This window comes from Pseudophryne corroboree, chromosome 4 (genome assembly GCF_028390025.1).
Source record: "Pseudophryne corroboree isolate aPseCor3 chromosome 4, aPseCor3.hap2, whole genome shotgun sequence".
NCBI lineage: Eukaryota > Metazoa > Chordata > Amphibia > Anura > Myobatrachidae > Pseudophryne > Pseudophryne corroboree.
The window spans coordinates 896,451,304-896,471,496 of NC_086447.1; positions in this window are offsets into that span (position 1 = coordinate 896,451,304).

Here is a 20,193-nt window from a genome sequence, read left to right on the forward strand (position 1 = left end):
GTGACACTGCAGTGCCACTCCTAGATGGGCCCGGTGTTTGTGTCGGCCACTAGGGTCGCTTATCTTACTCACACAGCGACCTCGGTGCAAATTTTAGGACTAAAAATAATATTGTGAGGTGTGAGGTATTCAGAATAGACTGAAAATGAGTGTAAATTATGGTTTTTGAGGTTAATAATACTTTGGGATCAAAATGACCCCCAAATTCTATGATTTAAGCTGTTTTTTAGTGTTTTTTGAAAAAAACACCCGAATCCAAAACACACCCGAATCCGACAAAAAAAATTCGGTGAGGTTTTGCCAAAACGCGTTCGAACCCAAAACACGGCCGCGGAACCGAACCCAAAACCAAAACCCGAAAAATTTCAGGCGCTCATCTCTAAGTCTGACTAGATTGCTTAGATTTTGAGCACGGATCTGCCGTGTGTCTGCCCCCCAGCGCCGGTGCTAGATTGAGCCTCAATCTAGCGGGTTGCTCACTTCACCGTTGTATGAAGTGAGCGCCCCCCCCTCGCTCAGCACATCGCACTGTGCTGAGCGGGGGGAGAGATGTGTGCTGAGCAGTCTGTGTTAAGATCACTTAGTACACATCTCTCCCGTCAGTACCTCCCTTAAATCATTTTCAGGACACGCCTTTCAGATGTAGCCAGAGCCGGCCCTAGCCAATTTGATGCCCTAGGCAAAATTTTGTCTGGTGCCCCCTAGTACCACCGCTAGTTCTGCATCTGACCCAGCAACATTTAGGCAGTGGGGCCCACCGGGGTCCGGGGGGTTACCCTGTGTGCCAGTTCAACCCTGCATAATGGCACACAGTAATGCTCATAATACACAGAATTCCACACAGTAATGCACCTGACACATATGCCCCACATTAGTAATGCTAGTAGCTTTTTTTATAAAACGTTATTTTGCTTGCTGGCGTGCTTGCAGTCAGAGTGTGCGCCCATGCAGCTCCCTGGATCCGTGACTGCGTTTTGTGAGATGGGGGTGGCAGGATGGGTGGGTGGGTGGGTGCGTGCTTGCACTCACACTCGTTAAAGGGGCACCCGTACAAGGGATGTGACCTCAAAGGGTATGCGATCCTGGCAGGGGAATTTTACGGCATGGACTGAGTAGGAAATAAAGTGTGAAGAGAACACTGCCCATGTTATGTCCCTGCAGACACCTGGGGTTTGCACAGGGCTAAGGGACACACACAGGATAGCAGGGTCCCCTTCTCCCATGTGCACAAGCAGTATAGGTGATGTCAGATTTATGTGAAGCAGTCTTCCAAATACACATGTGGTATCATAAGGAGCCATCCAGTAATAACCTTATATAGTCAGTCAAAATGTCAAAGGTCCAGGAATTGCAGTTACTGGGCTTCTGCTGTCTGTATGAGGTCTCACAAGTCAGGGGCATTCAAGCATGTCGGAGGGAGTTTAAAGAACTTTAAGGGAGAATGTGCATTTTATTTGACAAATGTAAACAGCAGTGTATACCAGTACTGATTGAATACATTTGGAAAGTAACAGTTAGTTTGCAGACTGTCCCTCCCAGCATGAGATACTGCAGGGACATGCTTGGATGCCCCTAGACATGCTTGGATGCCCTAGGCAAATGCCTAGCCTGCCTATAGCTAAGGCCGGCTCTGGATGTAGCTGTACACGCCCGTGCTGATAGGTGTTACTTTCACACTCTCCCTGACATGATTTCAAAAGTAGGCAAGTATGGTTATAATTGGTGTCTAGGACTGTTAAATACAGTTTCTCATACGTCCTAGAGGATGCTGGGGACTTCAAAAGGACCACAGGGTATAGACGGGATCCGCAGGAGACATGGGAACACTATAAGACTTTGAATGGGTGTGAACTGGCTCCTCCCTCTATGCCCCTCCTCCAGACTCCAGTTAGACTCTGTGCCCAGAGAGACTGGACACACACCAGGGGAGCTCTCCTGAGCTTCTCTGAGAAAATACTTTTTTAGGTTTGTTGTTTTCAGGGAACACTGCTGGCAACAGGCTCCCTGCTTCGTGGGACTGAGGGGAGAGAAGTCAGACCTACTTCTGTGAGTCTCAAGGCTCTGCTTCTTAGGCTACTGGACACCATTAGCTCCTGAGGGTCTGATCACTTGGTTCGCCTAGCTGCTAGTTCCCGGAAACATAGAAACATAGAATTTGTCGGCAGATAAGAACCACTTGGCCCATCTAGTCTGCCCCTTTTTTTTTTTTTTATATTATTTTTATCTCTAACCTTATTTGATCCTTATTTCTTTGTAAGAATATCCTTATGTCTATCCCATGCATGTTTAAATTGCTCTACTGTCTTAGCCTCTACCACCTCTGATGGGTGGCTATTCCACTTGTCCACTACCCTTTCTGTGAAATAATTTTTCCGCAAATTTCCCCTGAACCTCCCCCCCTCCAGTCTCAGTGCATGTCCTTGTGTCCTATTGCTTCTCTTCATTTGGAGAATGTTTCCCTCCTGGACTTTGTTAAGACCCTTGCTATATGTGAAAGTTTCTATCATGACCCCCCTTTCCCTTCTCTGCTCCAAACTATACATATTGAGATTTCTTAGTCTTTCTGGGTCTGTTTTGTGATGTAGGCCATGCACCATTTTAGTTGCCCTTCTCTGTACAGTCTCTAATGTATTAATATCCTTTTGAAGATATGGCCTCCAGAACTGAATACAGCCGCACCGTCCCCCCCGTCACAAAGCCAGAAGAAAGAAGCCGGGTGAGTATTAGAAGAACAGAAGACTTCAGTGACGGCAGAATACTTCAGAGTTTCTGAGGTACCGCGCAGCGGTCGCGCTGCGCGCCATTGCTCCCACCCACAAGCGGTACTACACGGTTGCAGGATGCAGGGGGGGCGCCCTGGGCAGCAATTATACCTCATATATACATCCTGGCAAAGAGGTATACAGTGCATAGGCACTGTATACAAACCCCCGCCAGTATAAAAACGTGAAAAACTAGCGGGACTGAAGTGCGCCGATAAGGGGGCATGGCTTAGCCCTCACAACTCTATCCAGCGCCATTTTCTCCTCACAGAGACGCTGGCCCCAGCCAAAACACTGTTGAATAGATCACAGTGTAAAACGAAGGGGGGGCATAGTGGTTGAGTGCAATATAGGTACAAAGGATGCACTGTGTGTGTATATATATATAATGAGCGTGTATATATATAATGAGTGTGTATATATATATATATATATATAATTAGCGTGTGGAAAATGGGTTGGTAAACGGTTTCTGTGTTTTCCCTGTCAGATACTGGGATCTACCCATTATAGTAAGTGTAATGTCGGTGGGTGTTTATTAGAACACGTGTGTCGGCATGTGTGAGTGCTCTGCCACAAACAGCTATGGGAATCCCTCTGTCGGCACTGCCGACTCCTGATGGTACTTGATTCATGTGATTGTCAGCGTGTCAGTAGTTGTAAGCTTTTCCAAAGAAAACACTATATGGGAGACACAGACATATGTGAGTGACCCTGTCGGCACCAACTAATATGACTGGGTATAAGTTACCATGATAATGTAAAAAAGCTATACCTGTGTGTGTGTGTATATATATATATATATATATATATATAGTAGCAGAGGAATCAGCGGCACTCAGCAGACTTGGTATTGAAGTAAAAGAGTCTTTAATACGGTCCTACGCCATTTCGGGGACTACGCCCCGTCTTCAGGGACAAATCATACACAAATACAGAGCACATTATGTACACATATATACCCTCCCAAACAGGTACTCATTGCCAGGATTAAACTCACCTGTCCAGCGCCGCCGCAGGCGTCACGTCCGTCCGTGCAGCTGCACGGGTCCCAGAGCACTGACGTTAAGAGACAGCGCCGGGCAGGGAGCCAATCCAAAACCTGAGGTCTGCGTTGCTAGGTAACATCTAAAAACAAACCAACATAAAAGTTAGCCCTTCATACTGTCAAAAATAAAACAAAACAAGACTTAAACAACTAACACAGACATCACGTTACTAGAAATGAAAAGTCACACTGTTTAAAAAGGTGACCAGCAGACTAGGGCAACCCCCCGCCATCACAACTAATACCTCAGTCAGAGCATGAGAAACCTGGTAAATGGAGATTATTAAATAACACAATGCATCTCACTAACAACATATGATTTTTTTATATATATAATTATAATTAATGCTAAGTGGATCAACCTATGAAAAAAAGCACACTGCTGCAATTGCTTTCATCCGCATTCTACGCACAAGGGTTTACCATATTCTCAAATGCTGAAGGCCAGGCGAATTATCTCTAGCCCACAGCAAACAATTGAGACAATTGATCAAATGGTGGACAAATTTCAGGAAAGAGGATATCCACGAAAGGAATTGGTAGCAAGTAAAATCAAAGCCATGAGACACACCAGGGAGTCCTTACTGAACCCCACGGTAAACCCATCGGCAGCCTTGTCTTGCGAGGTTCCCAGGATTCCGTGGGTTAATAGGTATACCACAGCAACTACCTCCATAGTTAGTCAGGCGAGAAAACTGTGGCCATTGGTCAATTCTGACCACACATTACCAGCCTTACAAGGCACTAAGCTACTCCCCAGTTACACCAAAGAGCAAAGTATTGCTGATAAAATAGTTAAATTGGATATTTTTCCATTGACCAAACAAATACAATCCCACTTCTTGCACCCTAAAGTAGGCTGCTGGTAAATGGAGATTATTAAATAACAGAATGCATCTCACTAACAACATATGATTTTTTGATATATATAATTATAATTAATGCTAAGTGGATCAACCTATGAAAAAAAGCACACTGCTGCAATTGCTGTTTATAAAAAGCATTGTAGACCTAATGTCTCATTCAAACCCCTCGGCGACAGGGTATTGAGAACATAAATCCACCTGCTTTCACGTTGCAGGAGGATTTTGTTTCGATCCCCGCCCCGGTGGGAAAGGGGAACATGATCAATAATGATCGCTCGCATGCTGGCTACTGTATGCCTAGCCTGCATGCAATGTCGGGCAATCGTCTGTTCACTGACACCTTTTTCTATTGCTTGCTTGATGGCACTGCGATGCAGTTCCATCCTCTCTCGGAATTGCCTCTGTGTCTTGCCGACATAGGCAAGTCCACAGGGACATTTTAACATGTAGATTACATGTGTGGTGGTACACGTAACGCGGTGACGAATCTTAAATTGTTTCCCCGTTTGAGGGTGACTAAAAGAGGAACCTGTCATGAGAGTATTGCATGTGGAACAACCAAGGCATCGAAAGCAGCCTACTTTAGGGCGCAAGAAGTGGGATTGTATTTGTTTGGTCAGTGGAAAAATATCCAATTTAACTATTTTATCAGCAATACTTTGCCCTTTGGTGTAACTGGGGAGTAGCTTAGTGCCTTGTAAGGCTGGTAATGTGTGGTCAGAATTGACCAATGGCCACAGTTTTCTCGCCTGACTAACTATGGAGGTAGTTGCTGTGGTATACCTATTAACCCACGGAATCCTGGAAACCTCGCAAGACAAGGCTGCCGATGGGTTTACCGTGGGGTTTAGTAAGGACTCCCTGGTGTGTCTCATGGCTTTGATTTTACTTGCTACCAATTCCTTTCGTGGATATCCTCTTTCCTGAAATTTGTACACCATTTGATCAATTGTTTCAATTGTTTGCTGTGGGCTAGAGATAATTCACCTGGCCCTCAGCATTTGAGAATATGGTAAACCCTTGCGCGTAGAATGCAGATGAAAGCTAGCATGATGTAATACCGAATTCCTGTCAGTTGATTTAACATATAGATTAGTGTGTATCTCTCCCGGTGTTACCGTGATGGCAACGTCTGAAAAGTGAACTTCATGATCGGACATCTGATAAGTTAATTTGACTGCCCCGTCCTGTGCATTATGCTCATCCAATAATGCCGATAAGGTCTCTGCACTACCCCTCCAGAAGATCAATAATTCGTCTATGTACCTCTTGTAGAAGTACATAGACGACTGGTTGAGAGAACCAAATAAAGTAGTTTCTATGGAGTACATGTAAGCATTGGCGTACGATGGGGCAACTGGGGACCCCATCGCACATCCTGCAAGTTGTAAATATATACGCCCATTAAATGTAAAGTAATTCCGGGTCAATACTAGTGTTAACAATTGTAGAAAAACTTCAATTGTTGGGCCCGAATATAAAGGGTTATGTGTGATCAGATCTCGTATCGCCTCTACACCTGCATCATGTGGGATGCAGGTGTAGAGGCTGGTGACATCCACACTACATAAAGTCAATCGCTCAGTGGGTATCACCATGCGTTGTAGATGTATCAGCAGGGTAGTCGTATCTTTCAAATACGAAGGTACTGCTTGAATGCAGGGATTTAAGTATGCGTCTAAAAAAATCACCACTGGGTGATACAATGAATTTCTGTCCGACACAATAGGTCGGCCCGGGGGATTGGTCAGAGACTTGTGCACTTTAGGCACAGTGTAAAATAAAGGCACTGTCGGGTAATCTACCGTCATAGCTTGTACTTGCTCTTTAGTCAATGGTTTATAGGTGGCTACGTCAGCAAGTTGTCGATAGCTCTGTCATGTAATCGGTCAGGTCCTGAATGACCACAGCTCCACCTTTGTCAGCATCCCTTATTATAAGATCAGTCCTTGTGGACAAGTCCTTCAAAGCCATCCTCTCCTGTTGACTAAGGTTGGGATAACTGCCAATATTGGACGCTTGCTCATATGATTGTTCCATCATCCTGGAAAAGGTACGTATTGATGGATTATTTGTACTAGGAACAAATTTAGAGCGCGGTGCTACTCGCTTTAATTTATCAGGGATAGTGGATGCCTGTCTAGAGTCTACACTAATCCCAAAATGATCCTTCAGGCGCAAAGTCCTGTTGAACTTATAATTTTCCACCTGTGAAGAAAAAGCATCCGGTTTGACTGTTGGCACGAAGGACAAGCCTCTAGATAATAACTTAAGTTCTGCCTGTGTAAGGGAGGTAGAAGACAAGTTTATAACCAAATCGGTCAACGGCGTGGGGGTCGCCGTGCGCTGTAACCTCTTGTTCTGCCCCGACCGCCGCGTCCTCGTCCGGGAGTGGGGCGATTGCCTGATCGGGTCACCACCCCTAAAGGGAAAGCTGCTTGAGTAGAGTTGGAGGGCGTGCTTGCTTGTTCACTATCTGTCACGGAGGTACTAGAATCTGAATAATCATACCGTTGCTTCCGTTGATGGTAACTCCTATGTTGCTGTGGACGTTCATAGGAGGAATTAGTATTACTAAACCATGCATAAACTTTCCGCTGTTGATAATCCTGTTGTACTTTATGTAATTTTTCTTTCTTGTATTTAATGAGATTGCTCCAGTATTCCTCCATTTGGACCTGTATCTTATCAACCCAATTAGTGGTCTTGTCTGCTGCTAATGTGGCTTTGTGTGCATCCTCAAAGGCTATTATTTGCTCCTTGATCAATGTCAGCTCTCTGGTGGACTCCTCCACTACCAGAAGCATCAGGTCTGTGGAGCACTTGTTTAGTATCGCCACCCAGCGTCTGCAGAAAGGTATACTGTAGAGGCCAATGGTTGGGGTATTCCAAATCCTGAAGCCCCTGGGTATTTGGTTATTCCTATAGTAATCTGATAACGTAATACCATGATAGGAAAAATCGCATTCTCGTTGTTTTAATTTCTGCCATTGGCGATATAATTCCTCAACCGTAGATGAGGGTAGGTCATCTTCCAGTTTTTGCTTGATCAGAATGGCTTGAGCCTCCACATCAGAATAGCTGTAGAGCTCTTTTGCATCCAGCTGTGCTAGTTCCCATGCAGCCTCGACGTCCGAGTCGGCTGCCGACATGTTGCACGTCATAGCTTGTACTTGCTCTTTAGTCAATGAGCCTGTCAGTATAGCCTGTGAAAGAAACACATCTAATTCCCTCTTATACTGTAATGTAGGGTCAAAAGTCAATGGTTTATAGGTGGCTACGTCAGCAAGTTGTCGATAGCTCTCTGTCATGTAATCGGTCAGGTCCTGAATGACCACAGCTCCACCTTTGTCAGCATCCCTTATTATAAGATCAGTCCTTGTGGACAAGTCCTTCAAAGCCATCCTCTCCTGTTGACTAAGGTTGGAATAACTGCCAATATTGGACGCTTGTTCATATGATTGTTCCATCATCCTGGAAAAGGTATGTATTGATGGATTATTTGTACTAGGATCAAATTTAGAGCGCGGTGCTACTCGCTTTAATTTATCAGGGATAGTGGATGCCTGTCTAGAGTCCACACTAATCCCAAAATGATCCTTCAGGCGCAAAGTCCTGTTGAACTTATAATTTTCCACCTGTGAAGAAAAAGCATCGGTTTGACTGTTGGCACGAAGGACAAGCCTCTAGATAATAACTTAAGTTCTGCCTGTTTAAGGGGGGTAGAAGACAAGTTTATAACCAAATCGGTCAACGGCGTGGGGGTCGCCATGCGCTGTAACCTCTTGTTCTGCCCCGACCGCCGCGTCCTCGTCCGGGAGTGGGGCGATTGCCTGATCGGGTCACCACCCCTAAAGGGTAAGCTGCTTGAGTAGAGTTGGAGGGCGTTCGTGCTTGTTCACTATCTGTCACGGAGGTACTAGAATCCGAATAATCATACCGTTGCCTCCGTTGACGGTAACTCCTATGTTGCTGTGGACGTTCATAGGAGGAATTAGTATTACTAAGCCATGCATAAACTTTCCGCTGTTGATAATCCTGTTGTACTTTATGTAATTTTTCTTTCTTGTATTTAATGAGATTGCTCCTGTATTCCTCCATTTGGACCTGTATTTTATCAACCCAATTAGTGGTCTTGTCTGCTGCTAATGTGGCTTTGTGTGCAGCCTCAAAGGCTATTATTTGCTCCTTGATCAATGTCAGCTCTCTGTTGGACTCCTCCACTACCAGAAGCATCAGGTCTGTGGAGCACTTGTTTAGTATCGCCACCCAGCGTCTGCAGAAAGGTATACTGTAGCGGCCAATGGTTGGGGTATTCTGAATCCTGAAGCCCCTGGGTATTTGGTTATTCCTATAGTAATCTGATAACGTAATACCATGATAGGTAAAATCGCATTCTCGTTGTTTTAATTTCTGCCATTGGCGATATAATTCCTCAACCGTAGATGAGGGTAGGTCATCTTCCAGTTTTTGCTTGATCAGAATGGCTTGAGCCTCCACGTCAGAATAGCTGTAGCGCTCTTTTGCATCCAGCTGTGCTAGTTCCCATGCAGCCTCGACGTCCGAGTCGGCTGCCGACATGTTGCGTTAGGACTGAAGGTGTTGTCAATGGCGGTATTGCTGAAGCTGACTGGATACACCCGTGCAGAATAAAAACAATAGTATTACAGCACTGAGTTTCTGTCCTAAGAGCATGTGTATAAAACAAAACAATAAAGTCCCGCTGGTGCCTTAACCAGAGAATCCTATAAACAGCACCAATCCCTTGGCGGTGAGATAGAATTTCCAATACTGGTAGCGGTTGCAATACTGGTAGGGCGCAAGAAGTGGGATTGTATTTATTTGGTCAATGGAAAAATATCCAATTTTACTATTTTATCAGCAATACTTTGCCCTTTGGTGTAAATGGGGAGTAGCTTAGTGCCTTGTAAGGCTGGTAATGTGTGGTCAGAATTGACCAATGGCCACAGTTTTCTCGCCTGACTAACTATGGAGGTAGTTGCTGTGGTATACCTATTAACCCACGGAATCCTGGAAACCTCGCAAGACAAGGCTGCCGATGGGTTTACCGTGGGGTTCAGTAAGGACTCCCTGGTGTGTCTCATGGCTTTGATTTTACTTGCTACCAATTCCTTTCGTGGATATCCTCTTTCCTGAAATTTGTCCACCATTTGATCAATTGTCTCAATTGTTTGCTGTGGGCTAGAGATAATTTGCCTGGCCTTCAGCATTTGAGAATATGGTAAACCCTTGCGCGTAGAATGCGGATGAAAGCAACTGCAGCAGTGTGCTTTTCTTCATAGGTTGATCCACTTAGCATTAATTATAATTATATATATCAAAAAATCATATGTTGTTAGTGAGATGCATTGTGTTATTTAATAATCTCCATTTACCAGGTTTCTCATGCTCTGACTGAGGTATTAGTTGTGATGGCGGGGGGTTGCCCTAGTCTGCTGGTCACCTTTTTAAACAGTGTGACTTTTCATTTCTAGTAACGTGATGTCTGTGTTAGTTGTTTAAGTCTTGTTTTGTTTTATTTTTGACAGTTTGAAGGGCTAACTTTCATGTTGGTTTGTTTTTAGATGTTACCTAGCAACGCAGACCTCAGGTTTTGGATTGGCTCCCTGCCCGGCGCTGTCTCTTGACATCAGTGCTCTGGGACCCGTGCAGCTGCACGGACGGACGTGACGCTGGCGGCGGCGCTGGACAGGTGAGTTTTATCCTGGCAATGAGTACCTGTTTGGGAGGGTATATATGTGTACATAATGTGCTCTGTATTTGTGTATGATTTGTCCCTGAAGACGGGGCGTAGTCCCCGAAACGGCGTAGGACCGTATTAAAGACTCTTTTACTTCAATACCAAGTCTGCTGAGTGCCGCTGATTCCTCTGCTACTATATTGGATTTTGCTATAGATACTCAGAGGGCACGGCAGCAAGTATACCTGTATCCCAACATTGAGTGCCGGACCGCAACCGCTACATATATATATATATATATATATATAAATATATATATATATATATATGTATATATGTATGGTGCGGTTACATTGAGCTGTAGCTCGATTACAGACGTGGTAATATTGTGGGGGAGTAATGTTAACATTATGTATATATTTCCCTCAGACCCCTCGGGGTCACAAGAATGTTTTTTTGCCCAGTTACTACTCCCTGTCGTCGACACAAATACTATGTCTTTTGTCGACCATAATGTTTCCTGATTAGATCCACAACATCGGCATTCAGTACATGTTCATACACATTAAGAATGCATTAATGTCATTAGGGACCCTGCTGTTACTGACAAAAATATATATATGTATATGAGATATGTATATATAGATATATGTGTGTTTATGTGTATTTAAATGTGTACGTTTATACAAAAGAATTTATAAAGAATGCTGAAGTAAACTTTTCCTTCTCATGTGCTGGTCGCTCTTTTGAATAACTCTAGGTCAGCCGTGACAAGATGGTTTCAAATCATCACGAGGAAGTCCGTGTGTTTATTCTTTTCCTGCCATGGATTGAATAAAGTGAGAGTCAACCCCTGTTCTGCACGGGGCCCTGTCACAAAGGATCGTTTACAGGAAGCTAAGTGATTTTTCAATGATATGCTTTGATTATACTTGCATTGCATGCGCAGGGGAGAGTGCTTGTATTCAGAAATGGTCGGTTACTGGGTCATCCGATATAATTACCCTGAGGAGAGATGTGTTACCCCTTGAGGTGGGTCATGTCTAGGACATTGCAACACACTACCGTGCGACTACAAGGGATGGGACTCTTGGGTGCGCGGACCACTTCCATGGTGGTCTCGGCTAGAAGGGCGTTGTGGATTCACCAAAGAGATGCAAATGCTGAATCCGAAAAGAAGTGGAGTCTCTTTCCCATGAAGGGAAGCCTGGTTGGTGATGGCCTTGTCATATGCTCTAGGCAGGTGCCACGGGTAAGTTTACCTTTCTTGCCCTATGTTCCTTCACAACGGGTGGTGACGCATTGTGGTAGGATGCTGTCATTTCGACCGAATAAATAAGGATTCCCCTTTCTTTGCAGGTAAAGGAAGGTAAAGAAGGTAAGAGGTCAGCTGCCTTTTCATGTTCACAGGAACAGAAATCATCCGTTGGTTTCTGCCAAGTCCACCGTGAGACGTTGGGTCTCTCTTGCGGGGGCCCACAAAGGGGGACCTCGTCTAATACTCTTCAGTCAGTTCTGGAAAGAACGTGGACCAGTGAGTTAAGGATAGAGTCCTTAGGGGGACATGCGGGGGTTCCAGACGGTCCCCTCACTGATTTTTTCAAATCAACCTTACCGATCCTCCTCATGACAGGGAGGTAGTATGTGACGCAATACAAGAGTTGTGTCTGGATCAGTTCATTGTCCTGCTGTTACGGTCGTTAAAAAAAAAAAAAAGGAGAAGCTGTTGTTCAAGCTTTTTCGTACTCCCGAGGCCGGACGACTCGGTCAGACAAATCCCAATTTTTCCTACTTAATCTTCATGAGGGAATATCTCATGGCAGGGTTCTCCACTCTGAAAGTGGAGTAGGAAGGTCTAATTTTGGTTTCTTCCACTTTAGGCTTACCTGAGGTTTGCGATTCAGGATTGTTGTTACCATTTCACCAGGGTGATGCCGGTGGTATGGGTTTCCTTCGATAGTAAGGAGTCATATTTATTCTGTACTGGATTGCTCTCTGAATTATGGAGAGATCAAGAAGCCAAATGGTGCGAAACATTGTTTTCTCCTTGACTGTTCTTCAACAACAGGACTGGCCAGGATCCCTGTTGGTCCCAGCGACACGGTGGTTGGCTTGGGCAATATTATTAGAGGCAGTACTGAGAAGAGTTTATTTGCATTCTTGAAAAAAAAAAAAAAGCGCTGACAGACCTGTACCGGTGTCAATCCATCGATACAGTCAGTTGCTAAAAATGATGGTTGGGGCCTACGAGGCCATTCAGTGGGCAGGTTCCAGACCTGAGTGTTTAGCGGGACCTGTTGGACAAGTGGTCCGGTTTCCACCTGGGATAATCATGGTTTCAAGTCCAGTATGTTGATCCTGTGGTAGCGTCGCAATTCTCACTGAGGACAAGTGTCATGTTAGGTTACTTGTTGCCCCATTAACGGTCTAGAGTTAAGGTCCGTTATAACGGTTTTCTACAGACAAAAACCAGAGAAGAAAGGGCAGAAACCAGAAAGATTTTCCGCTAGGCGACAAAAACATTTACGCGCTATATCAGCAATGTTCGTTCCAAGAGTGGACAACTGGGAAGCAGACTTCCTCGGCGGACACGTTCTCTGTTCAGGAAGGTTGAGTCTTCATCAAGCGGTTTTTTCACAGAAGTGATAAGTCTTTGGAGAATTTTGCAAATAGACAAGATGGCGTCTCACCTCGACAAGAAACTTCACAAGGAGGGCTGGTATCCGGATCTTCAGCATTTTACTCATAGGAGATCCCTGTCCTTTTTACTCTGCGAGAGGATCTGTTATGGCAGGGGCCATGGGTGTTCCAAGGCTTACCGCGATTTCCAGTGACGTCTTGGAGATTGAACGTCGGATCCCAGCCCGGAAGGGTATTCCCAGTGAGGTCTTCCCTACTCTCTTCAGTCAGAAAAGAAGTAACGTAATAGCATTACCACCATATTAGGGGGGGAAATTTTGTGTCTTGGTGAGAATCCTAGAAGGTTCCTACGGAAAAATTTCCAGTTGGATCGTTTTATCCTTACAAGATCGTGTTGATGCGATCTTAGGTTGGGCTCGTTTACGGTTCAGATTTCAGCTTTATCGGGTTTCTTCCAAGAAACAATTAGCCTCCTTTCCAGAGTTTAATACTTTCGTAAAAGGAGTCTAAAACGGCCATCCTCCCTTTGTGCCTCTGTGACACCAGGGGATCTTTGCGTGGTGTTGCAGTTCCTGCAATTTCTTTGGTTGAACTTTTCAGTATGATTAAGTTGAAATTCCTCAATTGGAAACTGGTCATGAGGTTCACCTTGGCATCTGCAAGGCGGATGTCTGAGTTGGCGGTTTGGTCTCACAAGAGCCATGTTTAATCTTCCATGAAGATAGAGCGGAGTTGAGAACTCGGCAGTAGTTTCTGCCAAAAGCGGTTTCATCGGATACTTGAAGCAACCTATTGTGGTGCCGGTGGCTACTGACGCCTGGGCGACATCGGAGATCTGTTATCCTATATGCTCCCAACAAGATTGGGGTTCCTGTTTCCAAGCAGACTATTGCACGCTGGATCTGAATTACGATTAAGCTTGCTCGTTTTATGGCTGGATTGCCGTTTACAGAAATCGGTGAAGGCCCATTCTACCAAGAAGGTGGGCTCATTCTGGGCGGCTAACCGAGGGGTCTCGGGTGTATAGCCTTGCAGAGCAGCTGCTTCGTTGTGTTCAAACAATTTTGCAAATATTCTACAAGTGTGATACCCTGGCTGTTGAGGCCCTCTTGTTTGAGCACTCGGTGCTGCAGAGTCATCCGCACTCTCCCGCCCGTTCTAGAGCTTTGGGTTAGACCCCATGGTCCTTTTGGAGTCCCCAGCATCCTCTAGGACGTATGAGAAAATAGGATTTTAATACCTAACGGTAAATCCTTTTAACTTAGTCCGTAGAGGATGCTGGGCGCCCGTCCCAGTGCGTACTGTATCTACAGTTATTGGTTATGGTTACACATGTTGTGTTTCCTTTTAGTCAGTTTGTTGCTGATGTTGTGCATGCCATGGCATGCGGTACGCTTTTATTGGTCATGTTAACACACAGGTTGTGTTACATTTTCGGTCAGCATGTTGCTGTATATATATTTATATTTCATGCCGTCGGCTGGTGTTCTATTGAATGCCACGTTCTGCAGCATGTTTGAGGTGTGAGCTGGTATGACACTCACCGTGTTTAAACAATAAATTCTTTCCTCTAAATGTCCGTCTCCCTGGGCGCAGTTCTAACTGGAGTCTGGAGGAGGGGCATAGAGGGAGGAGCCAGTTCACACCCATTCAAAGTCTTATAGTGTGCCCATGTCTCCTGCAGATCCCGTCTATACCCCATGGTCCTTTTGGAGTCCCCAGCATCCTCTACGGACTAAGAGAAAAGGATTTACCGGTAGGTATTAAAATCCTATTATTATCACTACTTTGCTTTTGATCACCCACCCTCCCTTCCCGCTTGTGCACATAATGTTATATTGGTTGTTGGTCGCACAGGTTATAATATGACCCCCATTATAACTATGGACAAAGAATTCCTTCTGTATGTTGAATAGGGGGGTGCTACCACAGGCAATTATATATCATTTTGGATGAGAAATAAGGGAAAGAAAAGGGGAAATTGATTGCGCTAAGGTGGTGCACAATAATTGGGACTAATATAACATAACTTTAAACGTATTATTACATGTGATAAAAACTAGTGAAATATATAAAATCAGAAAGGTAAGTGAAAATATGAAGAATATGTGGTTAAAATAAGAATTTACTCACCGGTAATTCTATTTCTCGTAGTCCGTAGTGGATGCTGGGAACTCCGTAAGGACCATGGGGAATAGACGGGCTCCGCAGGAGACTGGGCACTCTAAAAGAAAGATTAGGTACTATCTGGTGTGCACTGGCTCCTCCCTCTATGCCCCTCCTCCAGCCCTCAGTTAAGGAAACTGTGCCCGGAAGAGCTGACACAACAAGGAAAGGATTTGGAATCCAGGGTAAGACTCATACCAGCCACACCAATCACACCGTACAACTTGTGATAACCATACCCAGTTAACAGTATGAACAACAACTGAGCCTCAGTAACAGATGGCTCATAACAATAACCCTTTAGTTAAGCAATAACTATATACATGTATTGCAGAGAGTCCGCACTTGGGACGGGCGCCCAGCATCCACTACGGACTACGAGAAATAGAATTACCGGTGAGTAAATTCTTATTTTCTCTGACGTCCTAGTGGATGCTGGGAACTCCGTAAGGACCATGGGGATTATACCAAAGCTCCCAAACGGGCGGGAGAGTGCGGATGACTCTGCAGCACCGAATGAGCAAAGGCAAGGTCCTCCTCAGCCAGGGTATCAAACTTGTAGAACTTAGCAAATGTGTTTGAACCCGACCAAGTAGCAGCTCGGCAAAGCTGTAAAGCCGAGACCCCTCGGGCAGCCGCCCAAGAAGAGCCCACCTTCCTTGTGGAATGGGCTTTTACCGATTTAGGATGCGGCAATCCTGCCGCAGAATGAGCTTCCTGAATCGTGTTACAGATCTAGCGCGCAATAGTTTGCTTTAAAGCAGGAGCACCCAGCTTGTTGGGTGCATGCAGGATAAACAGCGAGTCAGTTTTCCTGACTCCAGCCGTCCTGGCTATATAGATTTTCAAAGCCCTGACTACATCCAGTAACTTGGAGTCCTCCAAGTCCCGACTAGCCGCAGGCACCACAATAGGTTGGTTCAAATGAAACGCTGATACCACCTTAGGGAGAAATTGGGAACGAGTCCTCAATTCTGCCCTGTCCATATGGAAGATCAGATAAGGGCTTTTACATGACAAAGCCGCCAATTCCGACACACGCCTAGCCGAAGCCACGGCCAATAGCATGACCACTTTCCACGTGAGATATTTTAGCTCCACGGTCTTAAGTGGCTCAAACCAGTGGGATTTCAGGAAATCCAACACAACGTTAAGATCCCAAGGTGCCACTGGAGGCACAAAAGGGGGCTGAATATGCAGCACTCCCTTAACAAACGTCTGAACTTCAGGCAGTGAAGCCAGTTCTTTTTGAAAGAAAATAGATAGGGCCGAAATCTGGACCTTTATGGATCCTAATTTTAGGCCCATAGTCACTCCTGACTGTAGGAAGTGCAGGAATCGACCCAGCTGGAATTCCTCTGTAGGGGCCTTCCTGGCCTCACACCAAGCAACATATTTTCGCCATATACGGTGATAATGTTGTGCTGTCACGTCTTTCCTAGCCTTTATCAGCGTAGGAATCACTTCATCCGGATTGCCCTTTTCCGTTAGGATCCGGCGTTCAACCGCCATGCCGTCAAACGCAGCCGCGGTAAGTCTTGGAAAAGACAGGGCCCCTGCTGTAACAGGTCCTGTCTGAGAGGCAGAGGCCATGGGTCCTCTGAGATCATTTCTTGTAGTTCTGGGTACCAAGTTCTTCTTGGCCAATCCGGAACGATGAGTATAGTTCTTACTCCTCTCTTTCTTACTATCCTCAGTACCTTGGGTATGAGAGGAAGAGGAGGGAACACATAAACCGACTGGTACACCCACGGTGTCACTAGTGCGTCCACAGCTATCGCCTGAGGGTCCCTTGACCTGGCACAATATTTTTTTAGCTTTTTGTTGAGGCGGGACGCCATCATGTCCACCTGTGGCCGTTCCCAACGGTTTACAATCTGCGTGAAGACTTCTGGATGAAGTCCCCACTCTCCCGGGCGGAGGTCGTGCCTGCTGAGGAAGTCTGCTTCCCAGTTGTCCACTCCCGGAATGAACACTGCTGACAGTGCTAGCATGTGATTTTCCGCCCATCGGAGAATCCTTGTGGCTTCTGCCATCGCCATCCTGCTTCTTGTGCCGCCCTGGCGGTTTACATGGGCGACCGCCGTGATGTTGTCTGATTGAATCAGCACTGGTTGGTTTTGAAGCAGGGGCTCTGCTTAACTCAGGGCGTTGTAAATGGCCCTTAGTTCCAGTATATTTATGTGTAGTGAAGTCTCCTGACTTGACCACTGTCCTTGGAAGTTCCTTCCCTGAGTGACTGCCCCCCATCCTCGGAGGCTTGCGTCCGTGGTCACCAGGACCCAGTCCTGTATGCCGAACCTGCGGCCCTCGAGAAGATGAGCACTCTGCAGCCACCACAACAGAGAGACCCTGGCCCTTGGGGACAGGGTGATCAACCGATGCATCTGAAGATGCGATCCAGACCATTTGTCTAACAGATCCCACTGAAAGATCCTTGCATGGAACCTGCCGAAGGGAATTGCTTCGTAAGAAGCCACCATCTTTCCCAGGACTCGCGTGCAGTGATGCACCAACACCTGTTTTGGTTTCAGGAGGTCCCTGACAGAGATGACAATTCCTGGGCCTTCTCCACCGGGAGAAACACCTTCTTCTGTTCTGTGTCCAGAATCATGCCCAGGAAGAGCAGACGCGTCGCAGGAATCAGCTGCGACTTTGGGATATTCAGAATCCAGCCGTGCTGTTGCAACACTTCCCGAGAGAGTGCTACGCTGACTAACAACTGCTCCCTGGACCTCGCCTTTATAAGGAGATCGTCCAAGTGCGGGATAATTATAACTCCCTTTTTCCGAAGGAGTATCATCATTTCGGCCATTACCTTGGTAAATACTCTCTGTGCCGTGGACAGACCAAACGGCAACGTCTGGAATTGGTAATGACAATCCTGTACCACAAACCTGAGGTACTCCTGGTGAGGTGGGTAAACGGGGACATGCAAGTAAGCATCCTTGATGTCCAGCGACACCATAAAATCCCCCTCTTCCAGGCTTGCAATAACCGCCCTGAGCGATTCCATTTTGAACTTGAACTTCCTTATATAAGTGTTCAAGGATTTTAAATTCAGAATGGGTCTCACCGAACCGTCTGGTTTCGGTACCACAAACATTGTGGAATAGTAACCCCGTCCCTGTTGAAGGAGGGGAACCTTGATTACCACCTGCTGGAGGTACAGCTTGTGAATTGCCGCCAGTACTACCTCCCTTTCCCTGGGAGCAGCTGGCAAGGCTGATTTGAGGTAACGGCGAGGGGGAGTCGCCTCGAACTCCAGCTTGTATCCCTGAGATACAATTTGTACAGCCCAGAGATCCACTTGTGAGCGAACCCACTGGTTGCTGAAGTTTCGGAGACGCGCCCCCACCGCACCCGGCTCCGCCTGTGGAGCTCCAGCGTCATGCGGTGGACTTAGAGGAAGCGGGGGAGGATTTTTGTTCCTGGGAACTGGCTGCCTGGTGCAGCTTCTTTCCTCTACCCCTGCCTCTGGGCAGAAAGGATGCGCCTCTGATCCGCTTGCCTTTCTGAGGCCGAAAGGACTGTACATGATAATACGGTGCTTTCTTAGGCTGTGAGGGAACCTGAGGTAAAAAAGTTGACTTCCCGGCTGTTGTTGTGGATACGAGGTCCGAGAGACCGCCCCCAAACAATTCCTCACCCTTATAAGGCAAAACCTCCATGTGTCTTTTAGAATCAGCATCACCTGTCCACTGCCGAGTCCATAATACTCTCCTGGCAGAAATGGACATTGCATTAATTCTAGATGCCAGCAGGCAAATGTCCCTCTGTGCATCCCGCATATATAAGACGACGTATTTTATATGTTCTATGGTTAGCAATATAGTATCCCTGTCGAGGGAATCAATGTTGTCTGACAGGGAATCAGACCATGCGGCTGCAGCACTACACATCCATGCTGAAGCAATAGCAGGTTTCAGTATAGTACCTGAGTGTGTATACACAGACTTCAGGATAGCTTCCTGCTTTCTAACCGCAGGCTCCTTTAAGGCAGCCGTATCCTGAGACGGCAGTGCCACCTTTTTTGATAAGCGTGTGAGCGCCTTGTCCACCCTAGGGGATGTTTCCCAACGTAACCTGTCCGTTGGCGGGAAAGGGTACGCCATCAGTAACCTCTTAGAAATCACTAGTTTCTTATCGGGGGAACTCCACGCTTCCTCACACAATTCATTTAATTCATCAGATGGGGGAAAAGTCACTGGCTGCTTTTTCTCTCCAAACATAATACCCTTCTTGGTGGTAACCGGGTTAATATCAGAAATGTGCAATACATTTTTCATTGCAGTAATCATGCATCGGATGGCTTTTGTAGACTGTGCATTTGTCTCATCCTCATCTACACTGGAGTCAGACTCCGTGTCGACATCTGTGTCTACCATCTGAGCTAGCGGGCGTTTATGAGCCCCTGATGGCCTCTGAGACGCCTGGGCAGGCGCGGGCTGAGATCCCGGCTGTCCCAAGGCTGCTGCGTCATCGAACCTTTTATGTAAGGAGTTAACACTGTCTGTTAAGACCTTCCACATATCCATCCAATCCGGTGTCGGCCCCATCGGGGGCGACACCACACTTATCTGCCCTTGCTCCGCCTCCACGTAACCCTCCTCATCAAACATGTTGACACAGCCGTACCGACACACCGCACACACACAGGGAATGCTCTGACTGAGGACAGGACCCCACAAAGTCCTTTGGGGAGACAGAGAGAGAGTATGCCAGCACACACCACAGCGCTATATAACACAGGGATTTACACTATACTGAGTGATTTTTCCCAATAGCTGCTTATATCTCATTTGCGCCTAAATTTATGTGCCCCCCCTCTCTTTTTTACCCTACTTGTACAGGATACTGCAGGGGAGAGCCTGGGGAGCGTCCTTCCTGCGGAGCTGTGAAGAGAAAATGGCGCTGGTGTGCTGAGGAAGAAGGCCCCGCCCCCTCAGCGGCGGGCTTCTCCCGCGTTGTGTATATCTTAATGGCGGGGTTTTTTGCACATATACAGTT